The following is a 7,504-nucleotide window of genomic DNA, read 5'->3' as shown; positions in this document are numbered from 1 at the left end:
CACTGTCCTCCTGGAAGGCCCCAAAATTTGGGGAAAAGGGCTGTGATTCCTCCTGCAGAGGGCACTGGGAACTTGTTCTTTCTGCTTTCTGGGAAAGATCCCCTGGAGCTGGTGCAGCTGCCACTTGCACACCCACCCTGCTGCCTCTGCTCACCCTGGAGCTGGGGACACTTGGTGTGACATGGAAAGGGCTCTTGGGGGAAAGCCAGGCCCCCAGGAGCTGCTTAATGCGGAAAACCCACTGCTGAGAAATCAGCCTGCTCTGCCCCTGCTTCTCCCTCTGTGCCAGAGTGATGATGAGATGTCAGCTCTGGAAGGGCTCCCTGGTAGTTTTTAAAGCCCAGCCAAGGTGTGCTGCCCACAGGTTGGTTTCCACAGTGCTGAACCACCAATCTCACATAAATCCCCCAATTATTGAGCCTGAACACGTCTGAGACAACAGGAGATGCTCACAGCTTTGAGCATGTGCCATGCAGAGGATGCTACCTTGCACCGGGTCACTCCTGTCCTGGTCTCCCTTGGGAGATGTAGCTCCTCTGAAGTGCAAAATCCTGTCAGTGCAAAATTCCTGGGGGAAGGCAGAGAATGTCCTGCATAGGTGTGCCTGATTTTACTGTTTTGTCTGAGGAAATGCTTTTGCTTTGCCAGGTTAGGTTTGTGTCAGCTCACATTTTGCAGTAACCAAACGTCACATTTTGGCCATCTGAGATGGCATTTCCCATTCTATTGCCCTTCCTCGTGACAAACCATGCTGAGGGGAAGATGATTTGCCCAGAACTGGAGCAAAGCCAAACTAAAATGAACTCAAAACGCTTTGTGAGATGGATTTCTCTTCTACTCGAGCTATCAGGTGAGTCTTTGACCTCACCCTGTTCTAGTCCATATCAGGAAATGGCCACACAGTCCCCAGGGGTGCTGGGACCCCTCTGGGAGGCTGCAGGGTGCCTGACCCCACCACTGCCCTGGGGGAAGGATCCTCAGGGGCCATGGGGAGCCTGGCTGGCTCCAGTGCCTTCTCCCAGGGCTGAAACACTCCACATGCACCAGCCCAGCCTCAAGAGGAGGCTGGAGACTCTCAGCCAAATTCTTCTGCTATGACAGATGGAAATGGGACATTTCCTTTCTTTTTTTTTTTTTTTTTTTTTTTTGAGATGAGAGGAAAAAAGCTAAAGGCCATTTGTGCAATTAAGAGCTTTAAATGTGGATTTTATTTCGATGTAATGGGATGGTTATTGCATATAAAAGGAGAGCCAGATGGTTGTTAAAACCACATTTACCAAGTTCTAATAACTGTGAATTTGACCTGCAGCCCATCAAGAGCTGCAATCCCTCATTGTAAAATAGCTTGGGAGTGTCACCCCCAGATCCTCTGGCTGGTCCTTGCTGGGACTTTGGACAGCAGCACTCACTGATCAGGGCAGGATTTGCCCTCGTGGCACAGCCCTGCAGCCTCAGGGTGTCTTGCCTGTCTCTGCCTGAGCTTCATTTGGTTGGTGGTGGTGACAAGGACAGAGGGATGAGGACGTGAATACATCTGCCAGCTTGGGGAGGAGGGCCAGGGCCCCTCTGAGGGGTGCAGGGCAGTGCAAAGTCTGCACACCCAGGGCAGAGCTCTCCTCTGCTGCTCCACCTGCTGCTGGGGACTTGGGGGAGGGAGCAGTGAGGGTGAAGGATGGAGAGTGGAGAATGGTGGGGGGAATGTGGAGGGCAGAAGATGGAGGATGGAAGGTGGAGGATGGAAAGTTGAGGCTGGAGTGTGTAGAACAGGTGGAAGGTGGAGCATAGAGGAGGAGGACTGGGAAGAAGTTGGGGTATGACTCCTTCTCCCCCTGTGGGAACCTTGTTTAAACTTGTGCAGGCAGGGAAGGAACGGGGTGAATCTACGGAGGGAAGTGCAGCTCTCGTCCCCCACTGTCTCCCAACACCTGCTGCACACAAGGCACAGGGTCCAGGCAGCTCCTGCCCTGCAGCAGCCCTTGCACAGCACCAGCTTCTGCAGCACCTCTGGGTTGCATCTGGCCCCTGTGCATTCAAGAGGAGCCCACGACAAACAAGGAGGGGAGTGAGCCCCCAGACCTGTGGGCTGGGCTGTGGCATCCCTCCCCCCAGCTCTGCCTGCCAGCAGCGCAGCCGGCCTTCCTTCTTTGGTAAAGATTCCAACAATTCCCTTTTTAGGCTTAATACCACCAGGGCTGGGAAGGAACAGGAGCCTGTTCCCCAGCCCAGCTTTGGGCTGAGGGGCTGTCTGCAGGGAAGCAGTCCCTGCTCTAAATGCCTGCAAAGGGCTTTCCAAGACAGCCCTTCTGTGCCTGGCACCTCGGGTCCCTCTGTAGAGGCACCCCTGGTCCCTACTCAGTTGATCAGCTGCCCAACCTGCCTTCCCAGGACCACACCTCACCCAGCCAGCACTAAAGAATTGTGCTGGCAGCAGTCTGCTTTCCTTATTATTACTCCTGGAAAGCTCTCACTGATGAATCCCAGCTGGGAGACTTTTTTTTTTTCCTAGGTCTAATTAAACTGTTGATATTGATTTCTCTGCAGCGCCATTCGTCCTCCCCTTCCCATCCCACTCTGTGCCCCACCAACATCCCCCTGCCAGACTGCCTGGACCCAAACCCATCCCATCCCCTGGGAGCAATGGCTGCTGCAGAGCTCTCCCAGTCAGCCCAGTCCCTCCAGGGGCAGGCAGCTGGCAGGGCTGGGGCTGGCAGTGCCTCCAGCATTCCATGCCATGCTGACAGCATTCCCAGGAAACAGCCTCCGTGTGAGCCCCTCCAGCATCATCTCCTGTTGGCAAAGGAATTTGTTGATCTCCTCTGCTCTGTGCCACCCCAGTGATGAGGCCTGCATCCCAGCACTGCCCAGGACTGGGCAGGAGGATGGATGGGAGCTGGGAGTGGGATGGGAACTCATGAGAGGCTCCTACACATGGGCTTGTTTTCATCATTCCCGCTGAACATGTTAAAACTCTCCGGTTTTCCTGGGATGATGTCAGATCTGGGCTCCTTGGCTGGATTCCTTCTGCAGGAGGGAACACCCACAACTCCTGGTGTTGCCTCCTCTGGGGATGTGCAAGCAGCCCAAAGTAGTGCCCCTGATGTGGGGGACATTTTCCCGCCTTCCCTCCACATCCCATGGGAACAGCGGCCGGGCAGGCTTATGGGCACTGTAGGAAACCCATCCCAGCAAACCCCTCCCTAGATGTGCTGGAAATCCAGAGGTTTTGGAGCTGGAAACCCTCTAAGAGGGGCTGGGGTTTGTGCTGGATCCACTGAAACTCTGGGAGCAGCAGCTGCCAAGATACAGCAGAGCACTGAGTTCCTGCCAGGCCATGGGTACCACTGCTGAGCAGCTCCAGGATTCCCTCAATCCTCCACACTGCTGGAGACAAGGAGTGGTAAGAGATATCCTCTGCTCCTAGAGCACTTCTAAGTGATGAAATCTCCAAGGGTACTATCCTCTGGCCCATCTGTCTTCAAAAGCCTTTTAGAAAGTTCTGCTTGGCAAGCAAGGAAGGTGAACAGGGATGGTTCAGCATGGACTCTGTGTCCAAGGTGCTGCTGTATCACTGGGGGTGAGGCTTGTCAGCCCGGGGAATAGCAGGGTGAGGTGGAGCCATCAGCATGGAGAAGCCTGGAAATGTGGGATATTTGAGCTTGAGATCCTCTCTCTGTTGGGGAGGAGAATAAAGTTATCCCTATCCCTTGCAGTGCCTCCTGCAATGGGTGGGCAGGTTCTCCCCAGTGTCCTCCTGATAGCCTCAGAGCAGGGACACAGGCAAGTCACCAGCAGAGCTTCAGTAGTGACACAAAGGTAGCAGCCAGCTAGGGAAAGGATAGGATGCTCCCAGGGCTGAGTGACTGGAGAAGACCCTTTCCTTGGCTTTGTCAGTGTGTGAGTGAGTGGATGCCCTGATGGGCACGGGGCTGCCACAAAACCCCTCAACGTGGTAGAAATCCCAGCTTGGCTGATGATATTTCCTTTCTGCTCCAGCTTTGCTCAAGTCCCTAACTAAGAAAAAAGGTCCCAGGGAGCAATTAGAAAAACTGCTAAAAATAATTTTAAATGAATCAAACCAAATAAATGCAGAGAGATTGAAGAAATACATCTTGGCTGCACAAGTCCCAGCCTCCAGTGCTGCTGGCACTGGAGTCCAGTCCAAGTCCCTGCCTGTACTGATGCTGCTGGCATGGCAGCCAAGGCTGTGGCACAGAGATCCCAAAATTTCTGAGCCCAGGTAGGAACAGTCATCCAGAGGTTCCTTCCTCTCCTGGCTGGATGAGGCTGTCCCTGCCCTCCAGCTGCCTGCAGGTAGGGAAGCAACAGGCATTTCTTTGCACCAGGCCCATGCAGAGACAGCATTGAATTTCTCAAAAAGACCTTAGGATCGGGATCCTGCTGAAGGAGATGGGTAGTTTGGGGCTGGAGCAGCAGCAGGAGTAAGTCAGCGTGGCAGTCATGAGCTGGTTTCACCAGCCCGACTTGGCCCTGCAGGAATGGAGCAGGCTGATGGGTTCTTCTGCTCCCTCCCACCCCACTGTCCGCAGGGACACACTGCTCCAGCCCTCCAGCCGGCAGGAAGAAACCGATTCCTGACTGTTTCAGCAACTGCAAGTATTAGGTTCAGTTTCCTTTGATTCCCCGTGTTTGGTTTGCTCTCCTACTTCATAAATATTCAACCACCAGATGCTTGAAAAAGCGCCTGCGAATTCCCCCGCGCGTCGGTGGGAGCGGCGCCCGCGGTCCCTGGCCGCATCCTGCCGGGCTCCAGCCCATCCTGTGCCGGTGGATCAGGCACAGGACACGGCCAGGGCCAAAGCCGGCAGCTCGTAAAAAAACGCGGTGCCGAAACGCTCCCCAGGCTGCGGGTACCCAGCGGGGATGAGAAACAGCTTGAGGGGCTGCGGGCTGGGAACTCGATGCCCTGAAGCGCAGGGATGGCTCTGGAGGGACATTCCCAGAGAGCAGGAGGATGTAGCTGCTCCCTGGACATCCAGGTTTTGTGGATGCTTGCTCCCCCGAGTGCACTGCCTGCTCCCTCAGTCTGCTGTCCAAGAGTGGAGTGCAAAGGGCTCCTCAGAGTCTGGGGGGGATTGAGTTACAGGGAGATATTTTGCGCGGGAGACTGATGTTTTCCTGCTCCCTTTCCCCCATGGATAGCAGCAGCATCACCCACCTCATGTGCCCACTCGACTTGTCCCTAATTGGGGACACACCTGCACCACCAGCACTGAGTCTGCAAAGCTCAGGCGGGCTGGGCACCCTCACGGATGGCTCAGCCAGAGTTGAAGGGACCGGAGGGAGAGAAAAACAGGGCAAAAAATAAAACCCTAACCCCCTGCATTACAAAGAGTTCCCTGTTCAGCAGGGCAGTGCCCTGGGGACATCAGCACCAAGGGTGGGGGGCAGCTTGAGAGCAAGAGGTGTCAGGAGGGTGCAGGGGGGGGAGGGGGAGCACAGCAGCCCTCCCCAAGCTCCCCCAGAGCCTGGGCAATTCTACAAACCTCAGCTCCTGCTTAGTATTCCCCTTTCTTGCCAAAATCACTCCGGAGCATGTCAGCATGCTGTCATGAAAGGAATCTCATTTTGGAGAGGCTTTTTCTCTCTCATTTTGCCTTCGATACAAACCAGACACAGGCTCACTTTATTGGGTGTGAGGGCAGGGCTGCCCACATCCGGCCTTCCTCCACTCCCTCCCCAGACCCCTGCTGGAGTGGGGCTGGAGGACTCACACTGTTTGTCTGGGATCCTTTTTGCTGTGTGTGCTATGACCTTCTGCACAGATGTGCTTTTGTGCAGGACCCCCTTGCTGGGCTGTGGAAGCCCTGCATGGAATCCATGGGAGAAGGAGCCCAACTGCTCCTTGAGGTGGCTTTGGGGCTGCTCAGGTGCTGCCTGCTGAGCCCTGGCGTCAGGCAAACCTTGGATGTGTGGGATGCAGCATTTCCCTCTGCTGCATTGTTATTTTGAGGACTGACAGCCAATTCCCAGAAGAGCAGTGCCCCCTGCAAAGCCCCAGGAGATACTTGTTCCCTCCTCTTCTAACTCCCATCACCCCAAAGCCCCTCAGCAAGGCCACACTCTCTGCACATTCCTTCCCCTCTTATTCCAGGTGACTGCACAGACCCCAGAGCCCCTTACCTGCCTGACCCCAGGGCTCAGCTCCAGTGCTCTGGGGGTGGATAGTGGTGGACAAGTCCTGGGCTGGATCCCCCATGCCCCTCCCAGCCCCCCTCATCAAAACAGGACTTTCCTTTCTCTGAATAACTCCCTGTAACTCTGGCTGCCTGGGGAGGCAGGGAGCAGCTCCCCTTGGCCCTGCATGCAGAGCAGTGGTGATCAGTGAGGTAATTAATTGGTTTGGATGGCATTTATGCCTGCTTTGCACACCTGATGTCATCCTTCCTTTCCAGGAGGTTTGGCCTGGGAAGGAAGAATAATCTGCTTAGGTCAGTGAAGGATGAAAACCCTCTGTCCACCTGCAGTCCTACACAGGGGGTTTGGAGCTGGGGGCTCCTGCCAGATGTGCAGAATTTGCCTAAAAAGGGCCGTGAGAGCCAGCCAACTGTGATGCCCCTGCAACACTGGCACAGTGCTGAGGGGCAGCAGTTCCAGCTGTCTGTTTCACCCAGGGAAAGCTGCCCTGCTGCCATGAGGAAGCTGGGGCTTCCCAAGAGAGCTCAGCCCCATGGCTGAGCCAAGGGTGCTGAAATCAAATGGGGGCTTTGCAAGGCTGTTCCCAGAAGGTGCCTGAATCCCACCTGAGTCCTCTTCCAGTACTGCTTCAGTGGCCAGTACCAGCTGGGACTGGGACTTCTGTCCCCATCACTGTGTGGGACCAGAGAGGTTCTGTCCCCATCACTGTGTAGGACTTGCCACTTGTGTATGGCAAGTCCACAAAGACCTCAAGCCTGGTCCAAGAAGTTCTTGGACAATGCTCTGAGGTATGTGCTGTGATTTTTGGGGTTGTCCTGTGCAGGGCCAGGAGCTGGGCTCTACCATCCTTGTGGGTCTGTTCCAGCTCAGGATATACCATGATTCCATGATGGTGGTCTCCAATTTTACCTGGAGTAACCTGGAATAGCTTTTGCCTCTTCTAGGTTTACAGAAAATTTTTACAATATATTGCAGTCTGCATCATGCAAGACAGATGTGTTGGAGAGCGCTTTGGGTGCAAAGACTGTTGCACCCAGTGAAGTATCCTGCCAGCAATGCCATATTTAGACCTGATCCCTGCTGGGTCTGGTCCTGAATGCCCCCTGGACTAACAGGGAGCTGAGGCAGCATATCCTCTCTGCACAACATCCAGCACCTCTGCTCCCTCCTTTGCTCCTGCATCAGTCCAGCCACCCCAACCTCACCTCTCCCCATCTGCAGCACTAGCCAAAGGTGTCCTGAGCAGGTTCTGCATCCCAGGGAGAGAACAGCCCCCTTTCCAAGGATTCCTGGCCCATGTGGAACACAGCTTTGCAAAGGCACAATAATTTGTCCAAGAGTTCGCTGC

This window comes from Haemorhous mexicanus, chromosome 18, assembly GCF_027477595.1.
Source record: "Haemorhous mexicanus isolate bHaeMex1 chromosome 18, bHaeMex1.pri, whole genome shotgun sequence".
Classification (NCBI taxonomy): Eukaryota; Metazoa; Chordata; class Aves; order Passeriformes; family Fringillidae; genus Haemorhous; species Haemorhous mexicanus.
The sequence above is the reverse complement of the archived record's forward strand: the minus strand, read 5'-3'. Positions refer to the sequence as shown.